At 36.2% G+C, this 15,607-nt stretch overlaps 1 protein-coding gene across 13 annotated transcripts in view; it reads right to left on the bottom strand.

Annotated features, from left to right (window-relative positions):
- The window catches only part of BAZ2B (bromodomain adjacent to zinc finger domain 2B), a 395,277-nt gene that overhangs the window by 240,541 nt on the left and 139,129 nt on the right, over positions 1-15,607 (bottom strand). For 8 of the 13 annotated variants that reach the window (XM_054548956.2, XM_054548959.2, XM_054548958.2 and 5 more), the window contains one exon: positions 1,758-1,800. The gene's annotated coding sequence lies outside the window, so the exon portion shown is untranslated. Of the gene's footprint in view, positions 1-1,757; positions 1,801-13,758; positions 13,857-14,059; positions 14,151-15,607 lie in introns of those variants that run through there. The other 5 variants (XM_054548935.2, XM_054548939.2, XM_054548945.2 and 2 more) reach the window with 2 other exon arrangements.

Here is a 15,607-nt window from a genome sequence, read left to right on the forward strand (position 1 = left end):
ATGAACCTCTCAAATGAACACTTCTTACTCTTTAACTGATATTTAACATCTAATAATATTAAATATCACCTCTCTTCCTGAAATTCTTGGATTTAGATCAGTTGCAATTAATTACTCTCTTAATGTTACCCTAAAAATAAACTGTGGGAAAAAAAATTTTAAATAAAAATAAGCTGTGGGAGTCAGCATTTTTAAATTTTAAAAAAGGTTTCATTTAATGTTAATGTTAACTTCCTTGATTGTAAAGCACTAGATGCTAAACAGAAGGTTTCTATAGAAATATGTCAATATTTTATTATAAAATATTCAGTTAGGGCAATAAAGTTCTAATTAAGAAAAAACAAACAAGGAAAGAGCTACAAATCAAAGAAAGCTAAAATGCTGCCTTAGGAAAATGAATAAAATATTCTATAAGCATTAGTAGACAAAATTATGATGATAAAGCCTTTAAAAATAAATAAAATTTCTAGCTTCTGCAAAATGTTAAACTTAACAAATGAACCAGTTTTCCAAAAAAAATTGAACATAAATACAAACATTATTGATATGTGAATTTATACTTCTAATAATTAATGCTTCTGGATTTAATGAGTTAAATTAAAACAGAGTTGAAGAAGCAGGATCATGGAGTAAATAATTTCGTAGAAATTTATTTATCTGTTATTTAAGAGAATTTTTCAAAAATGATATAAAGTTCATGATTGTAATTCAGATTTTATCACTTAGAATTTTCTAATGTGGATTAAGGTCCTGGAAAAGTTTTTCTTTAGGTAATATATGTCCCTACACACAACAGAAATTAACACTTAAAATAAAATTAAAAAGTATCAGTTACTTAAGAGAACCATCCTTTTATCAAAAAACTCTCCATATCTGGAAGACTCTACAAATCCTATAAATATCAATAAAAAATTTAAGCAAGATGCCTAAAAACTCTACCAAGGCTATATATATGTGGTAAGTGGTGTATGTGGTGTGTGTGTGTGTGTGTGTGTGCGTGTGTGTGTGTGTGTGTATATATATATATATATATATATTTTTTTTTTTTTTTTAGAGACGGAGTCTCTCTATTGCCCAGGTTGGAGGGCAGTGGCACAATCTCAGCTCACTGCAACCTCCGCCTCCCGGGTTCAAGTGATTCTCCTGCTTCAGCCTCCCGAGTAGCTGGGATTACAGGTGTGTGCCACCACGCCCAGCTATTTTTGTATTTTTAGTAGAGACGGGGTTTTGCAATGTTGGCCAGGCTAGTCTCGAACTCCTGACCTCAGGTGATCCACCCACCTCGGCCTCCCAAAGTGCTGGGATTACAGGTGTGAGCCACCACGCCCAGCCTACCAAGGCTACATTTTCATAATCTTTCCTTAATAATTCATTACAATCTCAAGTAATTTACTTTTATATATATTTCCTAATGTGGAATCACCTTAACCTTTCTGTCATTTTCTGGTAAAAATAAAAACTCAAAAAAGATGATGTTCAGAATTTAACTCACACTGAAATAATTTAGTATATTTAGGCCTATAATTTCAGTTGTAAATTAAAAGTAATTTTCATTTTAAATGTTTTTTAAATCCTTTAAAGTAATATTTTAAAAGTATTTAAATAGCTAGAAGTATAAGATATGATTCATTTAAAATGTTAACATTCAACTGGCTAGCAAAAGAAATAATTTCAAATTATATATGTTTTCTAAGTCAATTCTCATTCTCAGAGAAAACCAAACTTCCTTAAAAGCTTAACTATCATTTTGGTCTTACTGTGATCAATGCGGTCAATCTTGTGACATCACTGTTGGGAAACCTGCAATAGGAAAACAAGAATTAGCAATCAGCTGAAGCATACTTAAGAAATTTCAGAAACTAAGAAGTTTGTCTAAAATTTGTGTCTTTCTTGATGCTGTAAGTCATATTGAAATTAATCTACAGTATCAGGGTCCATATAATCAGTATGACAAAAATAAGCATAAAAGGACTGGAGTTTATTTATAGATCATTATTTATTATAGTATGGCAGATCATGTTTTTGTTTATAATCACCAACACCCTAGGGTGAACATAACATATTAAAAAATAAGCTGTAGGACATTTGGGTTACAAGTTTTATTTGTCTTCAAATTATGTACTCAGAAGAGAAAAACAATGTCTTAAATATGTCACAAACTGAAGACAATTAGGTATTATTTATAAATACTTTTCTGTCTATGATTATCAGTACAGATTAGAACCAAAATGTCATCTACTTAATACTGGAGACATTACCACATGCTAATATTTAGGAATAGTGACAAAATTATCAAAAGATTGAAAATATCACTGGGAAGAATTTAGAAGAGAAAAAACTATTTCCTAAGCTATAAATGGCTTCAAGTTTATCCCTGTGAAATCTTAATTTTTGGAATTTTTTTGTTGTTTTTTAGAGACAGGGTCTCACTCTCACCCAGGCTGGAGTGCAGTGGCGCGATCTTGGCTCACTGCAACCTCTGCCTCTTGGGTTCAAGCGATTCTTGTGCCTCAGCCTCCTGTGCAGATGGGACAAGTGTGCACCACCACACCCAGCTAACTTTTTGTATTTTTTGTAGAGAGAGTGTTTCGCTATGTTGGCCAGCCTGTTCTCAAACTCCTGGCCTCAAGTGATCCACCTACTTTGACCTCCCAAAGTGCTGGGATTATAGGCATGAGCCACCGGATCTAGCCTGGAAATTTCTTTATTAACAAGGTCTAATTTGAGATGAGCCCTTAAATGTTTAGTGTCAAAAAGTAACGCATGGTTATGGCATTTTAAGGTTCATAATGGGCTTTCATGTATTATTTCATCAGATCCTCATAACAATTCCTTCAAAGGGGCAGGAAAGAGATATTCCTTATTATAGACTCCAGGAAAACAGAATTTAGAAATGATACATAACTTGTCTAAGCACAAAGAACTAAATTTTTCCTGGTTTCTCTTTTACCTCAGACCTTTCACCTAGTCCGTCCTACCAACTACTCTTCCTCACTCTATCCTTAATTTTACCTTACTAGTTCATGATTACTGGCTCTCCTATATTACCATTATAGCCTCCCTACTTCTATTCTTTTTTTTTTTTTTCCTGCCTCAGCCTCCTGAGTAGCTGGGGACTACAGGTGTGTGTCACTACACCTGGCTAATTAATTTTTTTTTTTTTTTTTGAGAGACGGGGTCTCACCATGTTGCCCAGGCTGGTCTCAAACTCCCGGTCTCAAGTACCTACCTCTGTTCTTAAAGCAAGTTAATCAGATCACATCATTCCCTTACTCAAAACTGTACAATGGCTTTAGCAGCTCTTAGAATAAAACCCACAATACTTAATCATGACCTCTTAGGCCCTCTGTTACCTGGTGCCCTGACTGCATTTCCTGCTTCTACCATGTTCCAGTCACAATCACCCTTTTGATAATCTCCAAACATATCAAATTTGTTCCACTTTAGGGCCTCGACACTTGCTCTTCCCTCTGCCTGGAGCAATTGTTCTCCATATCTTCATAGGACTGGTTTTCTCACTTCAATCGGGTCTCATAACAAACGCCACCTCCTCAGAGAGGCCTTCCTTTACCACCAGAGGCTGCTGTTAGCTTTAACTCCATGAAGGAAGATCACTGGAGCACAAGTTTAGTACCTGGAACCCAATAGCTAATTAGCTGCTGAATGAATGAGTGAACAAGTATTTATCAAGTTCCTACTGCATCCAGCATTATGTCAAGAGCTACAAAGGATCCAAAAGAAAGTTTAAATAAAAACTCTTCAAGAATTACTCTCTATTTAAAGAAAATATGCCATAACAACTTGGTATACGTTTTTAAGTCACTGCAAGAAGCATTTGGGAAGCTTAAAAAAAAAAAGCAAGGCAGGGGGTGATGGCAAAGCGGGGGTAGTGAATTAAAGGTGTACGATACTGAGGGTCTGGATAGTGAAGAAGAGGAAATGCAGAAGGAATGGGAAACCCAAATCTTAAATGGTGAAACCAGAAGGCTTCATGCTAAACTAAGTATTAGGAACAAGGATAGCAAAAGAGTGAAAGATTACTTCAAAGGTTCTCACTCACATAATGAAAGAAATCTGAAGTGGCAGGGTGGGGTGACTTTTGTTTAGAACAATAGGGTAGGCCAGTGTCACCACAGGCCATTCAAATGAAGATGCTTCCCACCAGCAGGTAGAAATTTATTTATTTATTTATTTTTTGAGATGGAGTTTTGCTCTTGTTGCCCAGGCTGGAGTGCAATGGTACGATCTTGGCTCACCGCAACCTCCACCTCCCAGGTTCAAGCAATTCTCCCGCCTCAGCCTTCCGAGTAGCTGGGATTACAGGCATGGGCCACCATGCCTGGCTTTTTTTTTTTTGTACTTTTAGTAGAGATGGGGTTTCTCCATGTTGGTCAGGCTGGTCTTGAACTCCTGACTTCAGGTGATCCGCCCACCTCGGCCTTCCAAAGTGCTGGGATTACAGGCGTGAGCCACTGCGCCCACCTCCAGCAGGTAGAAATTTAGAATAGTCCAAGATTTGAAAATCAGTTATATAAAAGTACAGTTCAAGCCAAGACTGTGGGCAAGTTCACCAAGGGAATATGAAGAAAAAAACAGAACAGCCAGCATAATTTGGCAGAGACCTATAAGTAGGGCCCATGGGAAATAAGAGAAGTGGAATTGCAGGGTTTTTTGTTTTGTTTAAGTTCAAGAAGTAGAGACATAGAAAATACAATGAATAAAGGCACATGAAGAAAGATTTCCAAAACAGTTTTAGAGGGTTAAAAGTGTTAAGATGGGTAAAAGAAGATAAGACAGGAAACATTCTCTCTAAACTAACCTTCTCTACCCCTATCACACCAAATTAGATCAGAAGGTAGCTACATAGGCCAGGTGCGGGTGGTTCACGCCTGTAATCTCAGCACTTTGGGAGGCTGAGGCAAGCAGATTGCTTGAGCCCATGAGTTCAAAACCAGCCTGGGCAATATGGTGAAACCCTATCTCTACAAAAAATGGAAAAATTGGCAAGACATAGTGGCACACGCCTGTAGTCCCGCCCAGCTACTCATGAGGCTGAGGTAGGAGGATCACCTAAGCCCAAGGAGGTCAAGGCTGCAGTGAGCTCTGATCGTACTACTGCACTCTATCTTGGGTGAAGGAGTAACCCTGTCTAAAAAAAAAAAGAAGGTGGCCACGTAGATAAAACACATTACTCTCTCTGTAACCAAAAAACTGCTTTCAAGGACCTACTTGCCTAACATTAAGCTCTCAACTTTAATCAATGCAAAAATAGTCTTTTGATGGTAACAGGGTCAATACAAGAAGTCTTGAGTGAAGGAAAAAACTACTTCTATAAAACCCTGTGATGCAAAACAGGTATTAAAACTATTGTAAACAGTCACATTCAAACTATGCATATCTAAATAAAAGATAAATTCCATTTTACTTTTGATTTTTTGGAAAAATTATAAGTTAATTAAGGATAGATCTACAGTTAAAAATATACAGTTTACTTAAAGCACTAAAGCTCATAGGATAAAAAACTAGTAAAGGCATTCCTTCCTCATGGTAGCAATTTTTATACATGACTTACTAGGTACTTGCAATTGCATGAGGAAAAAAATACGTGAAATTAAAATGACACTAGAGGATAAAGCCAGACTAATCTTAAAGCTGCTCATAAAAATCCTAAGTGGCTTTTACAAGCAAAAGGTAATTCTTTCAAATCATTTCAAAACTAAGAAACGTATTCAAATTACACATATAAAAAGTAATGTTACATTTTATGAAAAGATAATTCAACTAATGTATTGGTTATATGCTATTTCTCTACAAGTCACTGTTTTAGTAAATATGCACAGAGAAAAATCTCAATAATATTAACCCCCAGAAAACATCTACAAATGTTACCTACCTACCAATGTGGGAAAAGAATTTTAAGTCATGATATGCAATCCTATGAGTATTTTTTCAGCAATCAGCACGTACTATCTTTATTTTTCCTCATGCTCTGCCCCAAAACAAAGTCTTTCTTTATGTACTCAATTTTAACATACTCATGTCTTAACCTTTCCTTGACTATACTACATACCTACAAACTAAAGATATTTATCCATACCTACTTCAATAAAAAGGGTCAATGAAATAAATGAATACCTATCTGCTTTTTCTCACTTTGCTCAATCTTAACACAGAAGTAATGCTGATTAATCCTGAAATTTGTCTGTAATCATCACAAAATATTTAATCATTTATATATCAGTTTGATTTTGTGTGTGCTCTATGCTCTTTTCAAGGTATGGTTATACAATAAAAAAATTATTTTCAAAATTTACATGTGAAAAATAATCTCACAAATCATGCGCTATTTGTAGACTGTATCAGTGTTGTTATCTTGGATTATGGACCATGGACATGGAGAAGTTAAGGACTGTCATTCTCTTTTTAAAGTGTCAACTGTACATATTTTGGCATTTATTTTTAAGGTTTATAAAACAACTTTTTTTTTTTTTTTTTTGAGACGGAGTCTTGCTCTGTCACCCAGGCTAGAGTGCAGTGGTGCGATCTCTGCCTCAGCCTCCTGAGTAGCTAGGACTACAGGCGCCCACCACCACGCCCAGCTAATTTTTGTACTTTTAGTAGAGACGGGATTTCACCATCTTGGCCAAAGCTGGTCGCGAACTCCTGACCTCATGATCCACCCGCCTTGGCCTCCCAAAGTGCTGGGATTACAGGCATGAGCCACCGCACCCGGCTAAAACCCTAACTTGCTAATCATTTCAAATACTGACTTCTTAAATTTGAAGATTATTATTCAGTACGGAAAAAAATCACAGACTTAGGATATAAGCAATACTTTTTTGGCAGGAGTGGAGGATACTTGAAAATAATAGAAAACTATATACTGGGAAACTGGTGACAATGTGATCTATCCAGTGTTGTGCAACAGAACTTTCTGCAATGATGGGAATGTTCAGTGTCTATGCTGTCCAATATATACCTGCTATTATTTGGATATGGTTTGTTTCTACCCACCAAATCTCATGTTGAAATTTTATCCCCAGTGTGATATTGCAGGAAAGTGGGACATAAGGTATGGTGTTTGGGTCATGGGGGTGGATCCCTCATGAATGGCCTGGTGCTGTTCTGGCAGTAATGAGTGAGTTCTTGCTCGAAGACTTGATTGGTTCTCTAGGGAATGGATTAGTTCCTGTGAGAATGAGTTGTTATAAAGCCAAGACACCTTTGAGTTTGGTCCCTCTCACCCATGCCAGCTTCCCCTTTGACCTTCTCCACCATATTTTGATGCAGCCCTCACCAGAAGCTGAGCTGATGACAGCACCATGCCTCTTGTACAGCCTGCAGAAGTTAGCTTAATAAATCTCTTTTCTTTATAAACTACACAGCTTTAAGTATTCCTTTATAGCAACACAAAATAGACTAAGACAGTAGCCTATAACCAAATGTGGCTACTGAGCACTTGTAATATGGCTGGTGTTACTAAGGAACCAACTTTTAAATATTATTTAGTTTTAATTATTCAAATGTAAATAGCCACATGTGGCTTATGGCTACCATATCAGATGGTACTACTATGTATTTCAGAAACCATACCTGGACTGAACTGTAAATGGTGCTCCTAAATATTTGAAAAATTATTTTCTCCATTTTTTATAACTGGAAAAAGAAAACCTCAATTCTATTTGGTAGGATATGTACATTTCAATAAAACTGCTCCAAATTGGGAGGAGAGGAATTCTTATATCTTCAAATGTCTTTCAAGTTTATGTTTGGGGAAACAGGTTTATTTTACCACAGAATCTTTAATGTATAATAGAGCTTATGTGGGAAACGAATCTTGGGTTTTGGAGAACTGAGTTTTAAACCTCTTCAGATTGCATCATTATTGCTTGGTATTTAAAAGCTGCAATTTGCTTTACTTTGGTCAGCTGGGCACAATTGCTTTACTTTGTTTTCTCATGTACTATTATGACTAAAACTAAATTTACATTTCCATAAATTACTAAGAGGTATCAATAATTACACCATCCTTTCTGGAAAAACTGGCATTCCACCAAAATGCATTACATCCTTCATTTGCATCACTTGTCTTTATTGTTCTGTGTGACTGAAACTTCTCTAAAAAAAGGTATAATTCCCATAGGTTGAATCACAAAATTTTCAGACAGCTAACAAAAGCCTTATTACATGAAGTTTAGCGAGAGATGAGATGACAACTTCATTGTTTTGCTGGTGATAAAAAACCATGGAAACAAAGCATAACTGGCTATTAGACTTGGTAAATTTAAAAAACACACACACACACAAGCTGCCTGTTTTTCCACACTTTACCACTCTATTCTTTCAACACTGGTTAGCACTTCTCAACATCTTTACTCATTCCCTCTCAAGTTTCCATTTTAGAGCCACAAATGGGCTTCCAGTAGAGGAAGGAGGTAGTAGCACTGCCAACTGCTATTGAAACATTCTTGAGGTTAATGTATATACACAATATCCAAAAGTGAACCAATCACTTGGGTGAAGTAATACAATGAAGTTTCATTTGAGAAAAATTATGTGTTGCTTTAGTTATATATAATTTTATTTATCTAACTACAAGTTTTTAGGGAATTCAATTCAAATTGTAGCAACCCGCAGTGAGCTTTGGGTTAAACCTTTAGGAATTAAGTTAAAGCACATTGCCTGATTATAGAAATTTTTAGTTTTTTATACCAAAATGAGAGTCCATTTTGGTCCTGTCCACAAATGCCAAATTGACAGATAATTTGACCCTCACAAGGTTGCTTTTTTAAAAAAATCACTCAAATAAGCCAGCAATCAAGACAAACATAAGGTAACAGTTTCATAAAGTTTTCAAGCACCATAGCTAAAGAACAGACATGATGCTATTCCAACCCACACCTTCAAAAATCAATTTCAGACTATGGCTGTGAAGACTGGAAAAGTAATCATGCAATCTAATAATATAGAGGTCAAAGAAATATTTAGTTAGGTCAAATAACTACAGTTATCATGACTAATAAACACTAAGTTTCAGAAAATTTGTATTTTACTGTTTTTATTCAAAGAACATTGCTATGAATATTTAGAGAAATTAAATGATTACTGCTCTTGGTTTTTCCTAGAACATAGAATAATTTCATCACAAACAAAAAATTTGGTCAAATGTTTTCAACAGGGACTACATAATCCTGGTCCTTACTCAGAATTTTGGTATATATTCATTATGTACCTTAGGCAACCTATCAGTGTTTCTTCAGTTTGCAATACCATAATTATCGACTTCACAAGGGATATTGTGAAGTTTAGTTAATTACGTTTATAACATTTTTTGAGGGTCACTGATGAAAGAGGAGTGTAAGGCATACATACAATTAATTTATAGTACTTGGTGAAAAAATGCCACTTAAAAATATTTAACAGCAACAACATGAATGAACCTTAAAGACATTATATGCTAAGTAAAATAAGCCAGTCACAAAAGGACAAATACAATATGATTCTACACATATGTGGTACCCAGAATAGTCAAATTCATAGAGACAGAAAGTAAAATGATAATTGCCAGGGACTAGGGGAAGGAGGAGTGGAAGTTATTATTTAATGGGTACAGAGTTTCAGTTTTGGAAGATGAAAAAAAGTAATGGTTGTACAACAATATGAATGAATATACTTAATGCCACTGAATACACTTTAAAATGGCTAAAATGGTAAATTTAATGTTATGTATATTTTACCACAATAAAATCATAAGTGTGAAAATCAGAATATGAATCACAAGCCAATTTTAACATTTTCTGATTCACTCATTAAGACATGAATCGAATAATTCTTTTGTTCATTCAGTAAATATTTATCAAATGATTTCTATGTGGCAGGTACTGTGTTAGACCTACGAGTATAGCACTGAACAAGACAAAAGTCTCCGCTTCATAGAATTTACATTTTAGCAGTACAGACCTACAAAATCATTTTTGCAAACTATCCTTCTTAAAGTGATAAGTACTACACTGAAGCGTAAGGAGATGAAATGACGGCAAGGAGGTATCTCTGAGAAGATAATTACCCTGAGAATGAAGTAAAAAGGAACACTCCAGATAGAACAGAAGTGCCAAGGCACTGAGTTGAGAAGGCCTGGTGTTTTCAAAAAATGACAAGAATGCCCAGGGCTAGTGCAGAGTAAGATAGGGGGTAGGAGAGCAAGGCAGAGACCACAGAGGGCCTGGAAAGCAACAGTAAATACTCTAGATGTTATTCCACATGTGCTGAAAGCCATATGGGATGTTATGACTAAGTGAATGATGTGATTTGCTTTAAAAAAACAACAACACTCTAGCCACTGTATATGGAATGATCTTGGGGATATGGGAGAGAAAGGAGAATCAAAACACAGTGACCAGTTGAGCAACTGTAATAACTCAGGTAGAAATAAGAAGACTATCACGGTAGCCATATTGGTGGTGAAAAAAGTGATTATTTTTGATATTTGATTGCTGATGACTAAACATGAAAAAAACAGAATAATTAAGGATGATTCCAAGGTTTTGGTCAGATCAACTGGGTAAATGACACTGCCAAATTTTGAGATAAAGAACAATGGGATAGGAGTAAGATTGCTGGTGGTGGTAGTGGTAATAGTAGTAAGGAACCAAGAGTGTGATCTTGAAAAAGTTAAGTACTCAAGTAAAGAGTTTCAGGAAAGACAACATGACAAATTGAGACAAATGCTGCCGGGAAAACAACATGAGGACTGAGAAATGACCACTGGATTTAGCAAGATAAATTACTTTATTTTTTGAGGCAGAGTCTCACTCTGTCACCCAGGCTGGAGTGAAGTGGTACGATCTTGGCTCACTGCAACCTTCGCCTCATGGGTTCAAGTGATTCTCCCACCTCAGCCTCCCGAGTAGCTGGGATTAGAGGTGTGCGCCACCACAATCAGCTAATTTTTGTAATTTTAGTAGAGACGGGGTTTCACCATGTTGGCCAGGCTGGTCTCAAACTCCTGACCTCAGATGATCTGCCTGCCTTGGCCTCCCAAAGTGCTGGGATTACAGGCGTGAGCCACCATGCCGGCCTCAAGACAAATTTCACTGGTGTCCGTGACAAGAATGTTGTCAGTGAAGTGGTAAGGACAAAAGAATGACTATAGTAAAAAGCAGAGAAAGTGAGATGAGGATATGAAAGCAGCATATATGGACAACTCTGATGGAGTTTTGCTCTGAAGGGTGGTAAAGAAATGGTACTATACCTGGAGGGGGAGTGGAGTCTTCAAAGTTATTTTTGTATTAAAATGGGAGACAGTATAACACATATGCTGATGAGATGATCTAGAGAGAGAAAAAACGATGGCAAAAATTGCAGAAGCAAAATCAGTGATTACTAAGCATCAAGTAAATGCTTAAGGCCAGGCACGGTGGGTCACACCTGTAATCCCAGCACTTTGGGAGGCCAAGGCGGGGGGGATCACGAGGTCAGGAGCTCAAGACCAGCCTGACCAATATGGTGAAATCCCGTCTTTACAAAAAATACACAAATTAGCCAGGTGTTGTGGTGCATGCCCATAGTCCCAGCTACTTCAGAGGCTGAGGCAGGAGAATTGCTTGAACCCGGGCGGGTGAGGTTGCAGTGAGCTGAGATTGCGCCACTGCATTCCAGCCTGGGCAACAGAGCGAGACTCCCGTCTCAAAAAAAAAAAAGAAAAAAAAAAGAAAAAGAAAGAAAGCTTGTATCTGTCCTTGCTGCTGGAAATACAAAGGTAATAAACATAAGACATGAAACTAATTGAAGGATTATATGGAAACTATATTGAAAATCATGAAGGGAAATACAACAAATAGATAATTAAAAAATCATTTAGAAACAATACTATTTGGTAATAGGCTGCCATGTTAAAAATATTACATAAAGCAATGTTGACTTTTTTGTTTTTGAGAAGGAGTTTCACTCTTGTTGCCCAGGCTGGAGTGCAATGGCTCGATCTGGGCTCACAGCAACCTCCGCCTCCCAGGTTCAAGCAATTCTCCTGCCTCAGCCTCCCGAGTAGCTGAGATTACAGGCATGCACCACCACGTCTGGCTAATTTTGTATTTTTAGTAGAGACGGGGTTTCTCCATGTTGGTCAGGCTGGTTTCGAACTCCTGACCTCAGGTTATCCACCTGCCTCAGCCTCCCAAAGTGCTGGGATTACACGTGTGACCCACCGTGCTTGGCAATGTTGACATATCTTATGATGTGACAGCAATGTCCTTCTAAGCTATATACATGCAGTTGCACAGTGTAAAAATGTCACGTACAGCCTTTGATTTGATTAATCACAGTTAGATTTAGACTGAATCAACCTTAGACAAAAAGCAAAGCCAGCAATTTAAGAAAACATCTCCACTGCGCTTCCCCTTCTCCCTCTGCAGTATTGGCCCATTTCCATTTTTGAATTTTCAGTATCCCTGAATTCTATAATTCGCCACCTTACAACAGGAGGCCATTCACATATCAATCATTTACATAAATTTTCATCATCTCCAGAGTTCCCTTCCCTTTGCTTATTTAACTATTTGCCACTTGTTCTCTTGCCTCCTTAAAAAAGTTAAGAATTTGAAAGTTATAAAGACTACTAATTACATATTTGTGTAAATTAATATAGATAAGTTACTCACACATTTGCATTTTTAACTTTTCCCGCTCTAATTATAAGATCTTTTTAAACCTTTTGTAATTTTATATCCTTTACTGTTCTAAAATAAGATGTGAGAGGTTATATACTAAGGTACATAATATACAGGTTAAATGCAAACTAAGGAAATGGAGAAAGAAAAATAAGATGAGGTTAAGAATAAGGGTGGAATTAAAAATGCATTCAGGGGCCGGGTGTGATGGCTCACACCTATAATCCCAGCACTTTGGGAAGCTGAGGCAAGTGATCACCTGAGGTCAGGAGTTTCAGACCATCCTGGCCAACATGATGAGACCTTGTTTCTACTAAAAATACAAAAATTAGCCAGGCATGGTGGTGTGCACCTGTAGTCCCAGCTACTCAGGAGGCTGACGCAGGAGAATCGCTTGAACCTGGGAAGCAGAGGTTGCAGTGAGCTGAGATCACACCACTGCACTCCAGCCTGGGCAACAGAGTGAGACCCAGTCTCAAAGAAAAAAAGAAAAAAATTCATTCAACAAGACCCTGTAACCTTTGTTACTGGGGGGGACCTATAAATACATGGCTTTTAGTTTCCTGTTCATCAGTGCAAAGAAGAAATGGCTGTCATATACAGCTTCTATTTGTTTATATCACTTACAGTACTCATAAGGTAAAAATAAATCAGTTTCTTGAAAGAAGCACAGTTTTTGTTACTGAGACCTGACGTAAATCATTCTACTGAATTGTCAAAGATACTCCAGCAATAAATTTAATGTGTTTTGTAGGACTATTTCTTTAACATCTTTCAGAGTTCGTCAATGGCATATTTCTTGGGCATTTTAGCTAAAATAAGAGGGTTTGAGAATGTTGCACATTATTTTAATTCCAGGATGAGTTTGCAATATCCAGAGTAGCAGTATTCCACATGTTTCAGGTATTCCTCCCTAAAATACTACAATTTAAAAATCAGGCTGGGCGTGGTGGCTCACGCCTGTAATCACAGCACTTCAGGAGGCCACAGCGGGCAGATCACGAGGTCAAGAGATCGAGACCATCCTGACCAACATGGTGAAACCCCATCTCTACTAAAAATACAAAAATTAGCTGGGCATGGTGGCACGCACCTGTAGTCCCAGCTACTCTGGAGGCTGAGGCAGGAGAATCGCTTGAACCTGGGAGGCGGAGGTTGCCGTGAGCCAAGATTGTGCCACTGCACTCCAGCCTGGGGAAAGAGTGAGATTCGGTCTCAAAAAACTAAAAATAAATAAACATAAAAATCACAATAAATTTTTTTGAGATAAAACTCACCATTTTAATCTTTGGAAAGTGTACAATTCAGTGGTTTTAGTACATTCACAATGTTGTGCAACCATAACCACTATCTAATTCTGGAACATTTTATCATTCCCAAAAGAAACAACATACCAATTAAGCAGTCACTCTCCATTCCTTGGTCTGTCTCTGGTGAATTCTCTTCCTCCTCACCCATCAGATGTATTGCCTAGCTAATGAACAGCTGATGTCCATAGAAAAACATATTGTTAACATTCAACAAAAACTTGCAATTGTCAAATAATCAGAAAAAGGTAGATATTAAAGCAGCATGCAGCCTTTCAACAAAAACTATTGAAAATCAATAGATTATAGCTTGAAAAAGAAAAAGCATGTAATTTTTTCATCATGACTGGATTAAGGCATGGAACAAAAAAATTATCAGATGAATCAACTGCTGAAAATGATTAAATTTGTATTTATATGTATTTAACTATAAATTATTTAAATGAGTTCTTAAGTTCTCATTCATGAGAAAGGAGTTCATGCAGACTGAAAAGTTAAAAAAAAAAAAAAAGCTCTTTTATTTCGGAACTTTAAAAGTGATACTAGTTTTATTCTCTTTCAACAGTGTTAGCTAAGATGGTTGCCTGGATTGACAGTGCCTGAATTACTCTGGACTGAACGGGCAATATGTTTCTTTAAAGTTATAGGAATAGAAGATACTGATATATGCTCAAACTAATTAATCAGATTCAATTAGTAGCTAAAGTGAAAATAACACTTCTGAGTTTCCTAATTGTGATTCTTAAGAGCTGAATTTACAACAATAATACTGGGAGAAGAGGACAAGGTCATGAAAAGTTGTCAAACTTAATCACTTGAATATCTAAATTTGATTAGGTATAAATTTTAATTCACTACTATCTTAGTACATGAGTTTTATTATACTATTTACAAGTTTTCCCTCATATTAGGGTTTTCGTGACACTAGATTACTTGAAATGATCTTTTTTTTCTATTTATTGATGCACTGGCAGCATTTACTAAATAACAGTTAATAGATGTGATCCATTCCATAACAAATTATGCCTTGACTTACAATTTCAACATATATCTCTATTATAAATGAAACATAAGCATTACATATTTACACCACTCAGCGTTGTTCTCAAAACAACCAAAAAAGATTTAAATGAAAAATAGATTATTGTTCTCAAACTGCTAGTGAATTAAACAAGCATAAAAGACAGAATTAATCAAAGAGAATGGCTACCCACAGTCTCTGAAAAAATTATGACATGAGCTATTTAAGATGAAACAATGATTGTTTGGGGAGCAATTCAAAGAATATCAACTTTTGCAACACGTGCAGATTCTGTTCTTCCTTTTCTTATCATATCTAGGCAAGACAGGCAAAAAATTTTTAATAAAAATAAGAAACAAATTTAATGCTAAACTTCTATAATTACCCAACTCCCCAGCAAGTTTTCTAATATTAAGCAGAAAAAGTATAAAAAGATACAAATATAATATTTGCATTTTTTTAAAAGTTGGTAGATTTAGGATTTTACAAAGTAACATATAAGATATTTAAACTTTAAAAATGTACTTTTTAGATTCAAAATTCAAAAATGATTTCACTTTTCTAACTTTTTTCTTGTCATAGTATTTCAAAAATGTAGCCAGATGCGGTAGCAC

This window comes from Pongo abelii, chromosome 11, assembly GCF_028885655.2.
Source record: "Pongo abelii isolate AG06213 chromosome 11, NHGRI_mPonAbe1-v2.0_pri, whole genome shotgun sequence".
Classification (NCBI taxonomy): domain Eukaryota; kingdom Metazoa; phylum Chordata; class Mammalia; order Primates; family Hominidae; genus Pongo; species Pongo abelii.